A 23,130-nucleotide genomic window follows, 5' to 3' on the forward strand; every position below is an offset into this window, starting at 1 on the left:
CTTGGTCAGAACTGGAGATAAGGTTTTCAGTGTAAACATTGTGGCAGTATGGCAGGCAAGAGCCACATAACAGAACAAAATTTGCCTAGAAGGTTGAAGTCTAAGGTGGATTTCAGGTATTTGATGGGGTGAACAGGAGTTCTACCCCCGAATCTTAGAATTCAAGAATTAGAGATGTGGGAATCGGGAAGACGGTGCAAGAGTAAGACGTGGAGATCACCTTCCTCCCCACAGATACACCAGAAATACATCTACATGTGGAACAACTCCTACAGAACACCTACTGAACGCTGGCAGAAGACCTCAGACCTCCCAAAAGGCAAGAAACTCCCCACGTACCTGGGTAGGGCAAAAGAAAAAAGAACAAACAGAGACAAAAGAATAGGGACGGGACCTGCACCAGTGGAAGGGAGCTGTGAAGGAGGAAAGGGTTCCACACACTAGGAAGCCCCTTCGCAGGCGGAGACTGCGGGGGGCGGAGGGGGGAAGCATCGGAGCCGCGGAGGAGAGCACAGCAACAGAGGTGCGGAGGGCAAAACGGGGAGATTCCCGCACAGAGGATCGGTGCTGACCGGCGCTCAGCAGCCCGAGAGGCTTGTTTGCTCACCCACCGGGGTGGGCGGGGCTGGGAGCTGAGGCTCAGGCTTCGGTCAGAGCGCAGGGAGAGGACTGGCGGCGTGAACACAGCCTGAAGGGGTTAGTGCCCCACGGCTAGCCGGAAGGGAGTCCGGGAAAAGGTCTGGACCTGCAGAAGAGGCAAGAGACTTTTTCTTCCCTCTTTGTTTCCTGGTACGCGAGAAGAGGGTATTAAGAGTGCTGCTTAAAGGAGCTCCAGAGACGGGTGCGAGCCGCGGCTAAGAGCGCGGACCCCAGAGACGGGCATGAGACGCTGAGGCTGCTGCTGCCGCCACCAAGAAGCCTGTGTGCGAGCACAGGTCATTCTCCACACCTCCCTTCCGGGGAGCCTGTGCAGCCCGCCACTGCCAGGGTCCCGGGATCCAGGGACAATTTCCCCGGGAGAACGGGAGAACACACGGCGAGCCTTGGGCTGGTGCAACATTACACCAGCCTCTGCCGCCACAGGCTCGTCCCGCATCCGCATCCCTCCCTCCCACCCCGGCCTGAGTGAGCCAGAGTCCCAGAGTCAGCTGCTCCTTTAACCTCGTCCTGTCTGAGCGAAGAACAGACACCCTCCAGAGACCTACACGCAGAGGCGGGGCCAAATCCAAAGCTGAGCCCTGGGAGCTGTGCAAACAAAGAAGAGAAAGGGAAATCTCTCCCAGCAGCCTCAGGAGCAGTGGATTAAATCTCCACAATCACCTTGATGTACCCTGCATCTGTGGAATACCTGAATAGACAACGAATCATCCGAAATTGAGGAGGTGGACTTTGGGAGCAGCGATATATATATATATTTTTTTCCCCCCTTTTTCTCTTTGTGAGTGTGTATGTGTATGCTTCTGTGTGTGATTTTGTCTGTATAGCTTTGCTTTTATCATTTGTCCTAGCGTTCTGCCTGTCCATTTTTTTTTTTTTTCTTTTTAAAGAAATCTTTTTCTTGGGCTTCCCTGGTGGCACAGTGGTTGAGAGTCCGCCTGCCGATGCAGGGGACACGGGTTCGTGCCCCGGTCCGGGAAGATCCCACCTTCCGCGGAGCGGCTAGGCCCGTGAGCCATGGCCACTGGGCCTGCACGTCCGGAGCCTGTGCTCCGCAACGGGAGAGGCCACAGCAGTGAGAGGCCCGCGTACCGCAAAAAAAACACAAAAAACTCTAGATGGGATCAATAGCAGAATAACTGAGGCAGAAGAATGGATAAGTGACCTGGAAGATAAAATAGTGGAAATAACTACTGCAGAGCAGAATAAAGAAAAAAGAATGAAAAGAACTGAGGACAGTCTCAGAGACCTCTGAGACAACATTAAACACACCAACATTCGAATTATAGGGGTTCCAGAAGAAGAAGAGAAAAAGAAAGGGACTGAGAAAATATTTGAAGAGATTATAGTTGAAAACTTCCCTAATATGGGAAAGGAAAAAGTTAATCAAGTCCAGGAAGCACAGAGAGTCCATACAGGATAAATCCAAGGAGAAACACAACAAGACACATATTAATCAAACTGTCAAAAATTAAATACAAAGAAAACATATTAAAAGCAGCAAGGGAAAAACAACAAATAACACACAAGGGAATCCCCATAAGGTTAACAGCTGATCTTTCAGCAGAAACTCTGCAAGCCAGAAGGGATGGCAGGACATATTTAAGTGATGAAGGAGAAAAACCTACAACCAACATTACTTTACCCAGCAAGGATCTCATTCAGATTTGATGGAGAAATTAAAACCTTTACAGACAAGCAAAAGCTGAGAGAGTTCAGTACCACCAAACCAGCTTTACAACAAATGCTAAAGGAACTTCTCTAGGCAAGAAACACAAGAGAAGGAAAAGACCTACAATAAAAAATCCAAAACAATTAAGAAAATGGGAATAGGAACATACATATCGATAATTACCTTAAATGTAAATGGATTAAATGCTCCCACCAAAAGAAACAGACTGGCTGAATGGATACAAAAACAAAACCCATATATATGCTGTCTACAAGAGACCCACTTCAGACCTAGAGACACATACAGATTGACAGTAAGGGGATGGAAAAAGATATTCCATGCAAATGGAAACCAAAAGAAAGCTGGAGTAGCAATTCTCATATCAGACAAAATAGACTTTAAAATAAACACTATTAGAAGAGACAAAGAAGGACACTACATAATGATCAAGGGATCGATCCAAGAAGAAGATATAACAATTGTAAATATTTATGCACCCAACATAGGAGCACCTCAATACATAAGGCAAATACTAACAGCCATAAAAGGGGAAATTGACAGTAACACATTCATAGTAGGGGACTTTAACACCCCACTTTCACCCATGGACAGATCATCCAAAATGAAAATAAATAAGGAAACACAAACTTTAAATGATACATTAAACAAGATGGACTTAATTGATATTTATAGGACATTCCATCCAAAAACAACAGAATACACATTTTTCTCAAGTGCTCATGGAACATTCTCCAGGATAGATCATATTTTGGGTCACAAATCAAGCCTTGGTAAATTTAAGAAAATTGAAATTGTATCAAGTATCTTTTCCGACCACAACGCTATGAGACTAGATATCAATTACAGGAAAAGATCTGTAAAAAATACAAACACATGGAGGCTAAACAATACACTACTTAATAACGAAGTGATCACTGAAGACATCAAAGAGGAAATCAAAAAATACCTAGAAACAAATGACAATGGAGACACGACGACCCAAAACCTATGGGATGCACCAAAAGCAGTTCTAAGAGGGAAGTTTATAGCAATACAATCCTACCTTAAGAAACAGGAAACATCTCGAATAAACAACCTAACCTTGCACCTAAAGAAATTAGAGAAAGAAGAACAAAAAAACCCCAAAGTTAGCAGAAGGAAAGAAATCATAAACATCAGATCAGAAATAAATGAAAAAGAAATGAAGGAAACGATAGCAAAGATCAATAAAACTAAAAGCTGGTTCTTTGAGAAGATAAATAAAATTGATAAACCATTAGCCAGACTCATCAAGAAAAAAAGGGAGAAGACTCAAATCAATAGAATTAGAAATGAAAAGGGAGAAGTAACAACTGACACTGTAGAAATACAAAAGATCATGAGAGATTACTACAAGCAACTCTATGCCAATAAAGTGGACAGCCTGGAAGAAATGGACAAATTCTTAGAAATGCACAACCTGCCAAGACTGAATCAGGAAGAAATAGAAAATATGAACAGACAAATCATAAGCACTAAAATTGAAACTGTGATTTAAATTCTTCCAACAAACAAAAGCCCGGGACCAGATGGCTTCACAGGAGAATTCTATCAAACGTTTAGAGAAGAGCTAACACCTATCCTTCTCAAACTCTTCCAAAATATAGCAGAGGGAGGAACACTTCCAAACTCATTCTACGAGGCCACCATCACCCTGATACCAAAACCAGACAAGGATGTCACAAAGAAAGAAAGCTACAGGCCAATATCACTGATGAACATAGATGCAAAAATCCTCAACAAAATACTAGCAAACAGAATCCAACAGCACATTAAAAGGATCATACACCATGATCAAGTGGGGTTTATTCCAGGAATGCAAGGATTCTTCAATATATGCAAATCAATCAACATGATACACCATATTAACAAATTGAAGGAGAAAAACCATATGATCATCTCAATAGATGCAGAGAAAGCTTTTGACAAAATTCAACACTCATTTATGATAAAAACCCTGCAGAAAAGTAGGCATAGAGGGAAATTTGCTCAACATAATAAAGGCCATATATGACAAACCCACAGCCAACATCATCCTCAATGGTGAAAAACTGAAAGCATTTCCACTAAGGTCAGGAACAAGACAGGGTTGCCCACTCTCACCACTCTTATTCAACATAGTTTTGGAAGTTTTAGCCACAGCAATCAGAGAAGAAAAGGAAATAAAAGGAATCCAAATCAGAAAAGAAGTAAAGCTGTCACTGTTTGCAGATGACATGATACTATACATAAAGAATCCTAAAGATGCTACCAGGAAACTACTAGAGCTAATCAATGAATTTGGTAAAGTAGTAGGATACAAAATTAATGCACAGAAATCTCTGGCATTCCTATACACTAAGGATGAAAAATATGAAAGTGAAATCAAGAAAACACTCCCATTTACCATTGCAACAAAAAGAATAAAATATCTAGGAACAAACCTACGTAAGGAGACAAAAGACCTGTATGCAGAAAATTATAAGACACTGATGAAAGAAATTAAAGATGATACAAATAGATGGAGAGATATACCATGTTCTTGGATTGGAAGAATCAACATTGTGAAAATGACTCTATTACCCAAAGCAATCTACAGATTCAGTGCAATCCCTATCAAACTACCACTGGCATTTTTTCACAGAACTAGAACAAAAAATTTCACAATTTGTATGGAAACACAAAAGACCCCGAATAGCCAAAGCCATCTTAAGAAAGAAAAACGGAGCTGGAGGAATCAGGCTCCCTGACTTCAGACTATACTACAAAGCTACAGTAATCAAGACAGTATGGTACTGGCACAAAAACAGAAATATAGCTCAATGGAACAGGATAGAAAGCCCAGAGATAAACCCACGCACATATGGTCACCTTATCTTTGATAAAGGAGGCAGGAATGTACAGTGGAGAAAGGACAGCCTCTTCAATAAGTGGTGCTGGGAAAACTGGACAGGTACATGTAAAAGTATGAGATTAGATCACTCCCTAACACCATACACAAAAATAAGCTCAAAATGGATTAAAGACCTAAATGTAAGGCCAGAAACTATCAAACTCTTAGAGAAAAACATAGGCAGAACACTCTATGACATAAATCACAGCAAGATCCTTTTTGACCCACCTCCTAGAGAAATGGAAATAAAAATAAACAAATGGAACCTAATGAACTTCAAAGCTTTTGCGCAGAAGAGGAAACCATAAACAAGAACAAAAGATGACCCTCAGAATGGGAGAAAATATTTGCAAATGAAGCAACTGACAAAGGATTAATCTCCAAAATTTACAAGCAGCTCATGCAGCTCAATAACAAAAAAACAAAAAACCCAATCCAAAAATGGGCATAAGACCTAAATAGACATTTCTCCAAAGAAGATATACAGACTACCAACAAACACATGAAAGAATGCTCAATATCATTAATCATTAGAGAAATGCAAATCAAAACTACAATGAGATATCATCTCATACCAGTCAGAAAGGCCATCATCAAAAAATCTAGAAACAATAAATGCTGGGGAGGGTGTGGAGAAAAGGGAACCCTCTTGCACTGCTGGTGGGAATGTGAATTGGTACAGCCACTATGGAGAACAGTATGGAGGTTCCTTAAAAAACTACAAATAGAACTACCATATGACCCAGCAATCCCACTACTGGGCATATACCCTGAGAAAACCATAATTCAAAAAGAGTCATGTACCACAATGTTCATTGCATCTCTATTTACAACAGCCAGGAGATGGAAACAACCTAAGTGTCCATCATCGGATGAATGGATAAAGAAGATGTGGCACATATATACAATGGAATATTACTCAGCCATAAAAAGAAACGAAATTGAGCTATTTGTATGGAGGTGGATGGCCTTAGAGTCTGTCATACAGAGTGAAGTAAGTCAGAAAGAGAAAGACAAATACAGTATGCTGACATATATATATATATAAATGGAATCTAAGAAAAAAAAATGTCATGAAGAACCTAGGGGTAAGACAGGAATGAAGACACAGACCTGGGCTTCCCTGGTGGCGCAGTGGTTGAGAGTCCGCCTGCCAATGCAGGGGACGTGGGTTCGTGCCCCAGTCTGGGAGGATCCCACATGCCGCGGAGCGGCTGGGCCCGTGAGCCATGGCCGCTGAGCCTGCGCGTCCGGAGCCTGTGCTCCGCAACGGGAGAGGCCACAACAGTGAGAGGCTCGCGTACTGCAAAAAAAAAAAAAAAAAAAAAAAAAAAAAACACAGACCTACTAGAGAATGTACTTGAGGATATGGGGAGGGAGAAGGGTAAGCTGTGACAAAGCGAGAGAGTGGCATGGACATATACACTATCAAACGTAAAATAGATAGCTAGTGGGAAGCAGCCGCATAGCACAGGGAGATCAGCTCGGTGCTTTGTGACCACCTAGAGGGGTGGGATAGGGAGGGTGGGAGGGAGGGAGACGCAAGAGGGAAGAGATATGGGAACATATGTATGTGTATAACTGATTCACTTTGTTATAAAGCAGAAACTAACACACCATTGTAAAGCAATTATACTCCAATAAAGATGTAAAAAAAAAAAAAAGAATTAGAGATGTGGGAGTTTGAATCTTAAAAGAGATAAACATAGGATCAATAAAAGAAAAAATGACATAGTTCATAGTAAATCTACGGGAATTATTACTCCTAAGAGCAGCACAGTTGAAAAAATATATTAAAATTTAAGATTCATAAAGGGAAATGAAGGGAATCTATGATGTCTGAAGGGGCCTCTACATTTGATGTTTGCATCAGGGAATCCAACCAAGCTCCCTTAAATTGATTTCTGATGCTACTGTTGGAAAAAGAATGCTGGATGCATGGACTATCAGGCTGGCTAAGGGGGTAATTCTACTGAGCATAGTATTTTATAAAATTAAAAGAAAGCTAAATGCATGGTAGTACATCAAATACATATAAAAATTTACCACCAAAAACTCAGACTGGAAAAGGCTGGATAAGCATGATGTTCCATCGAGGGTACATTTCTGTGCAAGCTGAGGGCAGTTTGCAGCGGGTCTTGTAAGGGAAAACCGGAGAGGGGAGTGCTCTACTTTAGGTCCAGGAAGCTTTCTGCCCTGTCTTGCCTAGGAAATTCCTTATTGGAGGGTCTTACATTTTTTTAAAGATTTTTTTGTTGCTGTTGTGGACCATTTTAAAAGTCTTTATTGAATCTGTTACAATATTGCTTCTGTTTTATGTTTTTTGTTTTTTGGCTCCGAGGCATGTAGGATCTTAGCTCCCCGACCAGGGATCGAACCCGCACCCCCTGCACTGGGAGGCAAAATCTTAACCACTGGACAGCCAGGAAGTCTCCTGTCAGACATTTTTAAAAAGACAAGGAGCATGTGCAGATTTTCAGAGAAGAGGGAGAAGGAGGAAATAGGTTCTATGGAAAATGGCCAAGATGTTAGCTCATTTAAGAAGTGATTAAAGAATGTCTTTGCCATATGGTGGGATTTCAAAGATTCCTGCTTGCAGAGCAGGTGCTCTCCTTACCTAGAAAAAGCAAAAACAGGCTTAAATTAAAAGCAAGAGAAATTGTGATTATAAATTCTGAGATTTTGGCATGATAAAATATTGGCAAATTCTTTGGCAAGAGAAAAAGGAATTAGAGACTTCGTGTTTAGAGATTTGCCTGACCAAGGGCACTGGGCTGTCCCTAAGTCTGCTATGACCCTTTTCTGTTGGAGGATTCTGTTCCTAGGACTTGAATGTGCACACAAAAGGGCCTTTTTTTTTACGGGGGGGTCAGGATAAAAATTTTATCCCTTATCCCTACTTGGTAGACAAGTAAACCAAGCATAAAGTGAGAATAAAATGACTTGCTTAGTGTTAAACAGTGTTCGTTTTCTCACGAGGCATAAACAGACCATTCTATGTAGAGGAGGTTAGTATTTTTTTGAAGTATAGTTGATTTACATATATTTTTGAAGTACAGTTGATTTACATATAGCTGATATTATGTTAGTTTCAGGTGTACAATATAGTGATTCAGTATTTTTTATAGATTATACTCCATTTAAAGTTATTATAAAATATTGGCTGTATTTCCCACGCTGTACAATATATGCTTGTTGCTTATTTATTTTCGTTTCTTTTTTTTGCGGTACGCGGGCCTCTCACTATTGTGGCGTCTCCCGCTACGGAGCACAGGCTACGGACGCGCAGGCTCACCGGCCATGGCTCACGGGCCCAGCCGCTCTGCGGCATGTGGGATCTCCCGCACCGGGGCACGAACCCGTGTCCCCTGCAACGGCAGGCAGACTCCCAACCACTGCGCCACCATGGAAGCCCCATCTTTTATTTTTTTAAATTATTTTTTTAACATCTTTATTGGAGTATAATTGCTGTACAATGGTGTGTTAGTTTCTGCTTTATAACAAAGTGAATTAGTTATACATATACATATGTTCCCATATCTCTTCCGTCTTGCATCTCCCTCCCTCCCACCCTCCCTATCCCACCCCTCTAAGTAGTCACAAAGCACCGAGCTGATCTCCCTGTGCTATGCGGCTGCTTCCCACTAGTTCTCTATTTTACGTTTGGTAGTGTATATATGTCCATGCCCCTCTCTCACTTTGTCACAGCTTACCCTTCCCCCTCCCCATATCCTCAAGTCCATTCTCTCGTAGGTCTGTGTCTTTTTTTAAGTTACCTTGTTTTTATTTATTTTTGGCTGTGTTGGGTCTCCATTGCTACACACGGGCTTTCTCTAGTTGCAGCGAGCGGGGGCTACTCTTCATTGCGGTGCACGGGCTTCTCATTGCGGTGGCTTCTTTTTGTTGTGGAGCACAGGCTCTAGGTGCACGGATTTCAGTAGTTGTGGCACATGGGCCTAGTTGCTTCACGGCCTGTGGGATCTTCCCGGACCAGGGCGCGAACCCGTGTCCCCTGCACTGTCAGGCGGATTCTTAACCACTGAGCCAGCAGAGAAGTCCCACTTATTTATTTTATACATAGTCGTTTGTATCTCTTAATTCCCTACCCCTATCTTGCCCCTTCCCCTTCCTTAGCCCCACTGGTAACCACTAGTTTGTTCTCTATATCAGTGAGTCTGTTTCTGTTTTCATATATTCATTTATTTTATTTTTTAGATACCACATCTAAGTGATTTGTCATTGTCTGATTTATTTCACCAAGCATAATAGCCTCTAGGTCCATCCACGTTGTTGCAAGTGGCAGAATTTCATTCTATTTTATGTTTGAGTAATATGGCATTGTAAAAATATACCACATCTTCTTTATGCATTCATCTGTTGATGGACACTTAGGTTGCTTCTGTATCATGGCCATTGTAAATAACGCTGCTGTGAACATTGGGGTGCATATATCTCTTCAAATTAATGTTTTCGTTTTCTTCAGATATATACCTATGAGTGGAATTGCTGGATCATATGGTAGTTCTATTTTTAGTTTTTTGAGGAACCTCCATACTGTTTTCCATAGTTGCTGCATCCATTTACATTTCCACCAACAGTGTAGTAGGGTTCCCTTTTCTCCACATCTTCGCCAATATTTGTTATTTGTAGACTTTTTTTTTTTTTTTTAATTTGGCTGCTCTGCGTGACTTGTGGGATCTTAATTCCCCGATCAGGGACTGAACCCGTGCCCTCAGCAGTGTTTTCTGGACCGCCAGGGAATTCCCTGTAGACTATTTTTTTACAATAGCCATTCTGACAGGTATGAGGTGCTCACACCTGTCTCATTGTACTTTGGATTTGCATTTCTCTGATGATTAGCGATGTTGAGCATCTTTTCATATGTCTGTTGGCTATGTGTATATCAAATTTTTTAAAATGTCTATTCATGTCTTTTGCCCATTTTTAAAATAAATTTATTTCTTTTTATTTTTGTTTATTTTTGGCGGCATTGGGTCTTTGTTGCTGCACGCGGGCCTTCTCTAATTGTGGCGAGCAGGGTCTAGTCTTTGTTGCGGTGCGTGGGCTTCTCATTGCGGTGACTTCTTTTGTTGCGGAGCACAGGTTCCAGGCATGCGGGCTTCAGTAGTGTGGCATGTAGGCTCAGTAGTTGTGGCTCGCAGGCTCTAGAGCGCAGACTCAATAGTTGTGGTGCACAGGCTTAGTTGCACCGCGCCATGTGAGATCTTTCTGGACCAGGGCTTGAACCTGTGTCCCCTGCATTGGCAGGCAGATTCTTAACCGCTGCACCACGAGGGAAGACCTCTTCTGCCCATTTTTAAATTAGGGTTTTTTTTTAAAATTTAGATGTATGAGCTGTTTATATATTTTGGACATTAACTCCTTGTTGGTCATATAATTTGCAAATATTTTCTCCCATTCAGTAGGTTCTTTTCATTTTGTCAATGGTTTCCTTTGCTGTGCAAAAGCTTTTACATTTAATTAGGTGCCACTTATTTATTTTTGTTTTTGTTACCTTTGCCTTAGGAGACAAATTAAAAAAAATACTGCCGTGATTTATGTCAAAGAGTGTGCTGCCTATGTTCTCTTCTGGGAGTTTTATGGTTTCAGGTCTTACATTTAAGTCTTTAATCCACTTTGAGTTCATTTTTGTAAATGATTTGAGAAAATGTTCTAATTTCATTTTTTTACATGTAGCAGTCCAGTTTTCCCAGCACCATTTATTGAAGAAACTGTTTTTTCTCCATCGTATATTCTTGCCTCCTTTGTCATAGATTAACTGACCATCAGTGCTTGGATTTATTTCTGAGCTACTGTGTTCCATTGATCTATGTGTTTTTGTGCCAGTACCATGCCGTTCTAATTACTGTAGCTTTTTAGTAGAGTCTGAACCCAGGGAATGTGGTACTTCCAGCTTTGTTCATTTATTTCAAGATTGCTTTGGCAATTTGGGGTCTTTTGTGGTTCCACATAAATTTCAGGATTATTTGTTCCAGTTCTGTGAAAAATGTCACAGGTATTCTGACAGGGACTGCAATAGGGTAGATTGCTTTGGGTAGTATGGACATTTTAACAATATTATTTCTTCCAATCCATGAACACAGGATGTCTTTCCATTTTTTTGTATCATCTTCAATTTCCTTCATCCTTATTTTATAGTTTTCAGAGTATAGGTCTTTCACCTCCTTGGTTAAGTTTATTCCTAGGTCTTTTATTCTTTTTGATGAGGAAGTTAGTATTTTTGACTCATCATCTGGGAGATGAGTCAAAAATACTAACTTTTTTTGTCTTTGAGTGTTTTATTTGTGGGGGAATAGAAAAAAGGGGATTCCCACTATCTCTGGCCTTAACATAAGAGGATAAGAGGCTTGAAACTTAGACACTCACACCATTCTGTGTGAAGAGGAATCACCTACAAATGATGCTAAATAAACATGTAAAATGTGACTGGCAACTTGATTAGGTCATTAGATGTCATGTAAGATAAATTACCCCAAAACTGCTGACTTAGAAACCACCTCATTCAAGGAACGGTCACTAAGGGTAGACAGTATCCCAGGTGCTGGTGGGGTACAGGGGTGAGCCTGGCCCCTGCCCAGTGGGGCTCCCTGCCCCATAGGCCTGTCTCCAACAATTCTCTCGCACTCGTAAGCACTGGGGGCTGCTTGTTTTGTGTGCCAGATGCTCTGTTCAGTAGTTTACATTAACACAATGACCACACTACTTACTGTTCAGAGATAGTAGATAACTGTCCAGGGCACATGGACTAGTTAGTAAATGGCAGAGCTGCTTAAACTATGTCTATTTGACTATAAAGTCCACAATCACAAAAAACTGGAGAATCTCAATGTCCATCAGTGGGGAATTCAGTAAATATGTCACCTTGGAATACTGTACAAAATGTGATCATAGGTCTCTGTAAGACTTCTCTTTTGTTAAGTTAACTTAATATTACTTTATTTACTTTTCTACTTTATTACCAATCCCACTCTCATTCCCCTCCACTCTCATAGGCACCTCCTCTGTCTCATATGTTTGACATATAAGTGTTTTGGTATGTATTGAATCCTTGTAGAACACGTAATGTTGTTTTATATATGTAAATGTTTTAAATTTGCATCAATATTGTTGTGCTATACCTCCTGTTCTGCTTACATTTTAACACTTTTTTTTTTTTTCTGTGGTATGCGGGCCTCTCACTGTTGCGGCCTCTCCCGTTTCGGAGCACAGGCTCCGGACGCGCAAGCTCAGAGGCCATGGCTCACGGGCCCAGCCACTCTGCGGCATGTGGAATCCTCCCGGACCAGGGCACGAACCCGTGTCCCCTGCATCGGCAGGCGGACTCTCAACCACTGCACCACCAGGGAAGCCCTTTAACTCCTTTTTTCCCACAGTGTTATTACTTATATTTTAAAAGATATATCCATGTTGTTATGTGTATATTTAGTTTAGTGTTTTCAATGCTCAATATGCATCTATCATCTTTTATTTGTACATTCCACTAAGGATGAATGTATAGCTTGTCTTAATTTCCCACAACCACAGACAATGCTGCAGTGAACATTTGTGCACAGGTCCCTTTATGGACCTGCATGAGCCTCTATTGTATGCACATATGTGTACACAAACACACACACATGATTGAGAATGCTGAGGAACAGGGATATATATACATAAGCACTACCAGACTCTTTCAAAGGGTTGTAGCAGTATACCACTCCCAACAGCTATAAATGAAGGGTTCTGATCCCGCGCCCCCCTGCCCCAACCTAGTTAATACCTACTACAATCAAATTTTCTAATTTACGCTAATCTGATGGGTATAAAATGGTATCTCAGATTAATTTGATTTTAATTTAAAGTGATTACTAGTGAGATTGGACATTTTTAAAATTTATTTATTTATTTTTGGCTGCATTGGGTCTTCGTTGCTGTGTGTGGTCTTTTCTCTAGTTGCAGCGAGCAGGGGCTACTCTTCGTTGCAGTGCGTGGGCTTCTCATTTCGGTGGCTTCTCTTGTTGTGGGGCGTGGGCTCTAGGCACATGGGCTTCACTAGTTGTGGCACGCAGGCTCAGTAGTTGTGGCTTGTGCGCTCTAGAGCTCAGGCTCAGTAGTTGTGCTGCATGGGCTTAGTTGCTCCGTGGCATGTAGGATCTTCCCAGACCAGGGCTTGAACCCGTATCTCCTGCATTGGCAGGTAGATTCTTAACCACTGCGCCACCAGGGAAGCCCAAGATTGGACATTTTTTAATAAATGTGTTGGCTATTCTTATTTCTCCTTCTATAAACTGCCTTTTCATATCCTCTGCCCATTCTTATTTTAGTTTTTCTGTGGTTTCCTGATTTGTAGTAGATCCTAGAATACTCTAGATAAATTTTGCCAGGTACATACACTGTAAATATTTCCCCCTAGTCTAGTCTATGCTAACCTCTGAACAGAAATCCTAAATTTTTATATAATCCAATTAATACATTATCTGCCTTAAAATTGATTTGTGCATTTAAGATTTTTAAGAAGTTCTTCCCAATCCCAAATTTACAAATATATTTCATTTCAATTTTTTCATATAGTTTTATCTTTCATATGTAAGTTTTTAATTCTCTGGAGTTCATTATTGTATACGGTATGAGGTAGTGATCCAAATTAATTATTTTATAAGAAAATAGGCGGTTTATTTTTCCTTCACAAAAAGCAAGTTCAGAAATAGACAATCAGGGACTTCCCTGGTGGTCCAGTGGTTAAGAATCCACCTCCCAATGCAGGGAACATAGGTTCGATCCTTGGTCGGGAAACTAAGATCCCACAGGCCGAGGGATAAGCCCGAGCACTCTAGAGCCTGCACACCAAAACTAGAGAGAAGCCCTTGCGCAGCAACAAAGATCCTGCATGCTGCAACTAAGACCTGACACAGCCAAATAGATAGATAAATAAATAAATAAGAAATCGACAATCAAGATCTAGCATGGCAGCAGCTCAACAATCACCAATTCAGGTTCCTTGTGCCTTTTTGTTCCACCATTCTTTTTTTTTTTAAGATTCTTTTTTGATGTGTACCAGTTTTTAAAAATTAATTAATTTATTTATTTTTGGCTGTGTTGGGTCTTCGTTGCTGTGCCCGAGCTTTCTCTAGTTGCAGCAAGCGGGGGCTACTCTTCGTTGCGGTGCGCGGGCTTCTCATTGTCGTGGCTTCTCTAGTTGCAGAGCACGGGCTCTAGGCGCGTGGGCCTCAGTAGTTGTGGCATGCGGGCTCAGTAGCTGTGGCTCGCAGGCTCTAGAGTGCAGACTCAGTAGTTGTGGCACATGGGCTCAATTGCCGCTCGGCATGTGGGATCTTCCCGGACCAGGGCTCAAACCCGTGTCCCCTGCATTGGCAGGCAGATTCTTAACCACTGCGCCACCAGGGGAGCCCTATGTGGACCATTTTGTAAGTCTTCATTGAATTTATTATGCTTTATGTTTTGGCTTTTTGGTCACAAGGCATGTGGGACCTTAGCTCCCTGACCAGGGATCGAACCTGCATCCCCTGCATTGGAAGGCGAAGTCTTAACCACTGGACTGCCAGGGAAGTCCCTGTTCCACCATTCTTTTTTTTTTTTTTAAGAAAGTTGCCTTGAACTTCCCTGGTGGCACAGAGATTGAGAGTCCGCCTGCCGATGCAGGGAACGCGGGTTCGTGCCCCGGCCCAGGAAGATCCCACATGCCACGGAGCGGCTGGGCCCGTGAGCCATGGCCACTGAGCCTGCGTGTCCGGAGCCTGTGCTCCACAGCGGAAGAGACCACAATAGTGAGAAGCCCACGTACCGAAAAAAAAAAAAAAAGAAAGAAAAGAAAGTTGCCTTATTATTTTTCAATTTTTTTATTATTTAGTTATTTATTATTTATTTTTGGCTGCGCCAGGTCTTAGTTGCAGCACCGGGATCTTTGTTGCAGCATGCAGGATCTTTTAATTGCGGTATGTGGACTTCTCAGTTGCGGCATGCATGCGGGACCTAGTTCCCCAATCAGGGATCGAACCCGGGCCCCCTGCATTAGGAGCACGGAGTCTTACCCACTGGACTACCAGGGAATTCCCCCTGTTCCACCATTCTTAACAGTGGCGTCTATCCTCAAGGCCACCTGTGGTCTAAGATGGTGGTAGGTGCTCTAGCCACATGGCCACATTCGTGCACGGAAGGTGGAAGGAGATGTTTGCGCCTAGTTTGGGAAGCTATCCTAGAAGTCCCACCAAATATCTTCCCCGTACATCTCATGGATGAGGATTCAGTTATATAACTAAACCTAATTGCATAGGAGGCTGGAAAATGTAGTTTTTAGCTGGTCACAATTATTATATCACATCATATCACATCATGTCAGGCAGCCCCCATAATACAAGTGTTGTATTAGTAAGAAAGAAATGGAGAAGAGGTATTGAGCAGCCAAGCAATAGTCCCTGCCCCAAGAAGAATGATTAACTTCTTTTGAAATAGACTTCTGTATTGTTTGGCTAAATACAATAAGAATGTATTTCTTTACAATTAGAAAAATCAATTAGGGAAAGTTTTGAGTGCCTTTTAAATTTTTATTGAGATAAAATTCACATAACAAAATTCATAATTTTAACCATTTAAAATGTTCAATCCTGTGGTTTATAGTATATTCACAAGGTTGTTCAATCATTACCTTTGTCTGCTTCCAAAATATTTTCATCATCCCCAAAGAAAACCCTCTACCCATTTAGTAGTTACTCCCCATTCTCCCTTGCTCCATCCTCTGACAACCATTAATCTCCTTTCTGTCTCTGTGGATTTTCCTATTCCAGATATTTCATATATATGGAATCATATGTGACCTTTTGGGCCTGACTTCCTTTACTTAGCATAATGTTTTCAAGCTTCGTCCCCATTGTACTAAATTCCTTTTTATGAATTGATAATATCCCATTATATGGATATACTACATTTTGTTCCTCCATTCATCAGTTGATGAACACTTGGGTGGTTTAAACCTTTTGGCTATTGTGAACAGTGTTCCTATGAACATTCACTTGCAAGTTTTTGTTTGAAAGCATGTTTTCAATTCTTTCAAGGATATACGTAGGAGTGGAATTATTGGTTCATATCGTAATTCTATGTTTAACTTTTTGAGGAATTGTCAAACTGTTTTCCACAGAGGCCGTATCATTTTATATTCTCACCAGCAACGTAGAATGATTATACATCTCACCAATTTTTCTATATCTTTACCAATTATTGTTGTCCCTTTTAAAAAAACATTATAGCAATTCTAGGGGGTGAGATGTATTTCTCTTTAGGGTTTTGATTTATATTTCCCCAATGACTAGTGATGTTGAGCATCATTTCATGTGCAATTGAATTGTCTTTTCACTTTTTTAATAGTGCCCTTTGAAATACAACGGTTGTTTATTTTGATGAGTCCAGTTTATCTATATTTTCTTTTTTGCTTTTGTTTCTGGTGTCATATCTAAGACTCCACTGCCAAATCCAAGGTCATGAAGATTTACCCATATGTTTTCTTTTAAGAGGTATATTTTTAGCTCTTACATTTAGGTCTTTTATTCATGTTGAGTTAATTTTTGTATATAGTGTGAGGTAAGGCTGCAATTTGATTATTTGCATGTCCATACCCATTCTTCTCAGTACCATTTGTTGACAGTACTATTCTTTCCACATCGAATGGTCTTACCATTCTTGTCAAAAATCAATTGACCATAGATGTATGGGTTTATTCCTGGACTCTCAGTTCTATTCAGCTGATCTATATATCTATCTCTGTGGGGCTTTAAAAACATTTATTTATTTATTTATTTATTTATTTATTTATTTATTTATTTATTTATTTTAGGCTGTACTGAGTCCTAGCTGCGGCACGTGGGACCCTCACTTCGGCATGTCTAGCTGAGGCATGCAGGATCCTCTTAGTTGGGGCATGCGAACTCGTGGTTGTAGCATGCAAACTCGTAGTTGTGGCATGCATGTGGGATCTAGTTCCCTGACCAGGGATCAAACCCGGGGTCTCCTGCATTGGGAATGCGGATTCCTTCTCACTGGACCACCAAGGAAGTCCTATCTCTGTGTTTTGATTACTATATCTTTGTAGGAATTTTTGAAACTGGGAAATGTGAGCTCCCCAACTTTGTTCTTCTTTTTCAATATTGTTTTGGCTATTCAGGGTTTGCAATTCCATATTAATTTTAGTATTAGCTTTTCAATTTCTGTAAAGGACACATTTGGAACTTTGACAGGGATTGCATTGAATCTGTAGATCCCTTTGGAAAGTATGGCCATCTTAACAATATAAACTCTTCCAATCCATGAACATGGGATGTCTTTCTATTCATTTTGGTCTTCTTTAATTTCTTTCAGCAATGTTTTACACTTATTTGTATACAAGTATTGTATCTTCTTGGTCAAATTCATTCCTAAATATTTTATTCTTTTTGATAATATTATAAATGAAATTGTTTTCTTAAATTTCCTTTTCAAATTGTTCCTTGCTAATATATAGAACCACAGATGATTTTTATGTCTTGATATTGAACTGTGCAACTTGGCTGAATTTATCAACTCTAATACTTGGGTATTTGTTGATTCGTTATGATTTTCTATATATAAGATCATCTCATCTGTGAATAGAGATATTTCTTCATCTTCCTTTCCAATTTGCATGTCTTTTATTTATTTTTATTGCCTAATTGCTCTGTCTAGAACTTCCAGTAAAATGTTGAAGTGATCAAAGTGAGTATCCTCTCATCTTATTCTTGATCTTAGGGGGAATGCTTTCAGTCTTCCATCATTAAGTCATTAAGTCTTCCACCATTAAGTCATTAAGTCTTCCACGATGTTAGCTGTGGGTTTTTTAATAAATGCCCCTTACCATGTTGAGGAAGTACCTTTCTACTCCTAGCCTGACGAGAGTTTTTTTAATCAGAAAGGATGTAAGATTTTGTCAAAGTTTTTTCTGCATCAATTGAGATGATCATTTGATTTTGGTCCTTTATTCCACTAATGTGCTATATTACATTGACTGATTTTCATATACTGAACCACTATTTTTTTCCTGGAATAAATACCACTGGTCATGATGTATAATCATTTTAATAAGCTGCTGAATTCAGTTTTCTGGTATTTTGTTGAGGATTTTTACATCTACATTCACATGGCACATTAATCTGTAGTCTTGTGATGTCTTTGTCTGGCTTTGTTATCACAGGAGTGCTGACCTCATAGAATGAGTTCAGAAGCAGTTCTTCCTCTTCTATTTTTGGAATAGTCTGAGAAGGTTTGGTGTTAATTTTTCTTTAACTGTTTGGTAGAATTTACCAGTGAAGTCATTGGGTCCTGGTCTTTTGTTTCTTAGGAGGTCTTTGACTATTGGCTAATTCTTTTTACATGTTATAGGTCTATTTACATTTCTGTTTCTTCTTGAGTCAGTTTTTACAGTTTTGTGTTTCTAAGAATTTTTCCATTTCATCTAGGTTACTAATTTGTTGGTGTACAGTTGTTCATAGTATTCTCTTATAATCCTTTTCATTTCTATAAAAGCAGTAAGAATGTCCTCACTTTCACTTCTGATTTTAGTAATTTGTGATTTCTCTCTTTCTCTCTTGGTCAGTTAAGTTTTGTCAATATTTTTAATCTTCTCAAAGAACCAGTTTTGGTGTGTTTGATTCTCTATTGTTTTTCTATTCTCTATTTCATTCCATTTCACTTCTCTATTTCTATTCCCTATTCCATTCTAATCTTAATTATTTCCTTCCTTTGGCTGCTGTTGCATTTAGTTTGCTCTTCCCTTAAAACAGAAAGTTATTGCTTTGAGATATTTATTCTTTTTTAATATAGGTATTTATAGCCATAAATTTCCCTTTGAGTATTACTATTGCTGCATCCCTTAAGTTTTGGTATGTTGTATTTTTGTCTTCATTCATCTCAAAATATTTCATAATTTCCCTTATGATGTCTTCTTTGACCTACGGTCATTTAAGAGTATGTTAATTAATTTCTCATATTTGTGAATTTGCCAGTTTTCTTTTTGTTATTTCTAGTTTTATTCCATGCAGTCAGAGAAGATACCTTATATGATTTGAATCTTTTAAAATTTATTAAGCCTTATTTCATTGCCTACTATATGGTCTATCCTGGATAATGTCCATGTGCACTTGAGAAGAATGTGTACTGTTGTTGGGCAGGGTGTTCTATATATAACTGTTATACCTAGCTGGTTTATAATGTTGTTGAAGAACTCAGTTTGTTTTTTTGATCTTCTGTCTAGCTGTTCTATGTATTATTAAAAGTAAGGTTTTGGGGCTTCCCTGGTGGTGCAGTGGTTAAGAATCCATCTGCCAGTGCAGGGGACATGGGTTTGAGCCCTGGTCCAGGAAGATCCCACATGCCGCAGAGCAACTAAGCCCATGCGCCACAACTACTGGGCCTGTGCTCTGGAGACTGCAAGCCACAACTACTAAGCCCATGTGCCACAACTACTGAAGCCCGCGTGCCTAGAGCCCGTGCTCCGCAACAAGAGAAGCCACCGCAATGAGAAGCCTGTGCACCGCAATGAAGAGTAGCCCCTGCTTGCCACAACTAGAAAAAGCCTGCGCGCAGCAACAAAGACCCAACACAGCCATAAATAAATAAATAAACAAACAAACAAACTGTAAATTGGCCAAAGGACTCAAAGAGACATTTCTCTAAAAAAGATAAATGGTCAACAAGCACATGAAAAGATGCTCAACATCATTAGTTACTGGGGAAATGCAGACCAAAAACATAATTAAATACCACTTTATACTCATTTAGATGGCTATAATAATAATACAAATAGAAAAATAGCTAGTGTTAGCAAGGAGGTAGAAAAAAGGAACCCCTGAACATGTCTGATGAGAATGCACAGGCATACTTTGGAGGTACTGAGGGTTCAGTTCCAGACCACTGCAACAAAGCAAACACTGTGGGAATTCCCTGGCAGTCCAGTGGTTAAGACTCTGTGGTCTCACTGCTGAGGGCCTGGGTTCAATTCCTGGTCAGGGAACTAAGATCCCACAAGGCACACAGTGCAGCCGAAAAACAAAAAAAGCAAACGTCGCAATAAAGTGACAATTTTTTTATTTTGTTTTCCCAGAGCATATAAAAGTTATAGTTACACTATACTGCAATTTATTAAGTATGCAATAGCATTATGTCTACATAATGCCAAAACTGTTACAATAGTAACATCAAAAATCACTGATCACAGATCACCATATCAAATATAATAATGAAAAAGTTTGAAATATTGTGAGAATTATCAAAATGTGACACAGAGACAAAAAGTGAGAAAATGCTGTTAGAATAATGGTGCTGCTAGACTTGCTGATGCAGGGTTGCCACAAACATTCAATTTGTAAAAATACATTATCTGTGAAGGGCAATAAAAGTGCACTAAAATGAGGTATGCCTATAAAATATTTCAGGCCCGATAGGTAAGTCTGTTCCTCAAAAATTAAACATAAAACTACCATATGACCCCACAGTACCACTTCTGGGTATACTGTATGCCAACAGAGCTGAAAACAGGTACTCAAAACAAATACTTGTACTTGCATGTATGCAACAGGCCTATCACAATAGCCAAAAAGTAGAAACAACTTAAATGTCCATCAACAGATGAATGTATAAGCAAATTGTAATGAATCAATAATACTGAATATTATTCAGCCAAAAAAGGAATGAAGTGCTGATTGAAACATGCTGCAATGTGGGTCAACTTAAAAAGCGTTACACTAGTGAAAGAAAGTCAGGCCCAACATGTCACATACTGTAAGATTCCATTTATATTAAATATTCAGATTAGATCAATCCAGAGGGACAAAAAGCAGGTTTGTGATTTGCCAGGCACTATAGGAAAACAAGAATGAGAAGTAACTGCCTAGTGGATATGGGGCTTTCTTTGGGCGTGATGAAAATATTTTGGAACTAGGTAGAAGTAGTAGTTGCACAAAATTATGAATATACTAAATGCCACTCAATTGTTCACTTTAAAATGGTTAATTCTGTTTTATGTGATTGTAACCTCATTAAATATTTGCCTATTTAAAATCAACCTGCCATATTTATGTGGGTCTATTTCTGGCCTCTTTATTCTATGCCATTGATCTGTGTGTCTACCCCTCTACCAATATCACACTCTTTTGATTAACATAGCTTTAGAGAAAGTCTTATAATCAAGTAATGTGATTTCTTCAATTTTTTTCTTATTTTTCGAAACTGTTTAGGCCATTCTAGTTCTTTTATCTTTCCACGTTGCATTAAAACTATTGATCAATCAGGGGAGAATTGACATTTTTACTACTTTGAGTCTTTCCAATTTATGAACATGGTATGTCTTTCCATTTATTTAGGACATCTTTGACTTATTTCACCAGTGATTTATAGTTCTCAGCACACACAACCTCTACATGATTTGTTAGATTTATAACTATTTCTTTTCTTGAAGCTATTGTAAAGTACATTGTTTCCAATGTACAGAAATAGAATTTGTTTTGTTTATTGACCTTGAATCTTGTGATCTTACTAAATTTACTTATTTTAGAGATTTTGGCAGGGTCTTAGAATTTTCTACATTGACAATCATGTCATCAGTGAACAGGAACAGTTTTGTTTTTCCTTTTCAATCTGGATGTTTTTTATTTCCCTTTCTTTCGTTATCGCACTGGTCAAACCTTCCAGTACAACGCTAAACACGAGTGGCAGGACTGGGTATTCTTGTTTTGTTGCTTATCTCAGAGGGAAAGCATTCAATCTTTGATAACTAAGTATGATATGAGCTATAGAGCTTTTTTTTTTTTTTTCAGTATGCGGGCCTTTCACTGTTGTGGCTTCTCCCGTTACGGTGCACAGGCTCTGGACGCGCAGGCTCAGCGGCCATGGCTCATGGGCCTAGCTGCTCCGTGGCATGTGGGATCTTCCCAGACCGGGGCACAAACCCGTGTCCCCTGCATCGGCAGGTGGACTCTCAACCACTGCGCCACCAGGGAAGCCCTATAGAGCTTTTTAAATAGATGCTCTTTTACAGGTTGAAGAAGTTCCATTCTATTCCTAGTTTCCTGGGAGTTTTTGTCATAAGTAAATGTTGTATTTTGCCTCCATCTTCACCACAGTGCTCACTTCTAGGTTTCTAGTTGTGCTGAGCTGAGGTAAAGGGATATCAGAGAACATAAATTGTAAACTCACCATCAGTTCAGTGGTACTTTGAACTCTGGTGTTCTTCTCCAAATCACAAACTGCTATTAATGCTTTGACGTTCTCGAATAGCTGCTCCATACATTCTATCCAGGTTTTAGAGTTGTTTTCTATGTGAGAGAAAAGGTGAAGCATGCTTACTTCATCTTATCCAGAGATGGAACCCCAATACTTAGTTTTCCTTGTGCCTTTCCAACATCTATACATTTTCTTTCTTTTCCTGTATTACTGGTTCTCCACTCTGATACCTAATCCCTGCCTCCACCGAGGTCTTCCCAAATTAGTTCACTTCTTTTCAAAGGCTTTACTTAATCTTTTTTCTTGTCCACAATCTTCTTCCCTGTCCCACCTGCTACTATTAGTTACCTGGAAGCCAACTTGTCACCCTCTGCTTTAGTCCCTTCTTAGTCAGGTTTTTAAAATTCAGATATAAGACACATATCATAAAATTCACCACTTTGAAATTTTTAATTCAGTAGTTTTATTACCATACTTACATTTCATTATCACTATTTAATTCCAGAACATTTTCATCACCCCAAAAGAAACCCTGTATCTTTAGCAGTCAACCTCCACCCGCTGCAGCTTCCAGTCCCTGGAAACCACTAATCCACTTTCTGTCTCTATAGATTTGTCTGTTCTGGATATTTCATACAACATGTGACCTTTT

At 39.9% G+C, this 23,130-nt stretch overlaps 1 long non-coding RNA gene across 2 annotated transcripts in view; it reads right to left on the reverse strand.

Annotated features, from left to right (window-relative positions):
* The window catches only part of LOC113626282 (uncharacterized), a 55,844-nt gene extending 32,714 nt beyond the window's left edge, over positions 1-23,130 (reverse strand). For both annotated transcript variants that reach the window (XR_003435108.1, XR_003435106.1), the window contains exon 1: positions 22,452-23,130. This is a non-coding gene — a long non-coding RNA (uncharacterized LOC113626282). The remainder of the gene's footprint in view (positions 1-22,451) is intronic.

This window comes from Aethalodelphis obliquidens, unplaced genomic scaffold (assembly GCF_003676395.1).
Source record: "Aethalodelphis obliquidens isolate GAN/ISIS:26980383/991018 unplaced genomic scaffold, ASM367639v1 scaffold18, whole genome shotgun sequence".
Classification (NCBI taxonomy): Eukaryota; Metazoa; Chordata; class Mammalia; order Artiodactyla; family Delphinidae; genus Aethalodelphis; species Aethalodelphis obliquidens.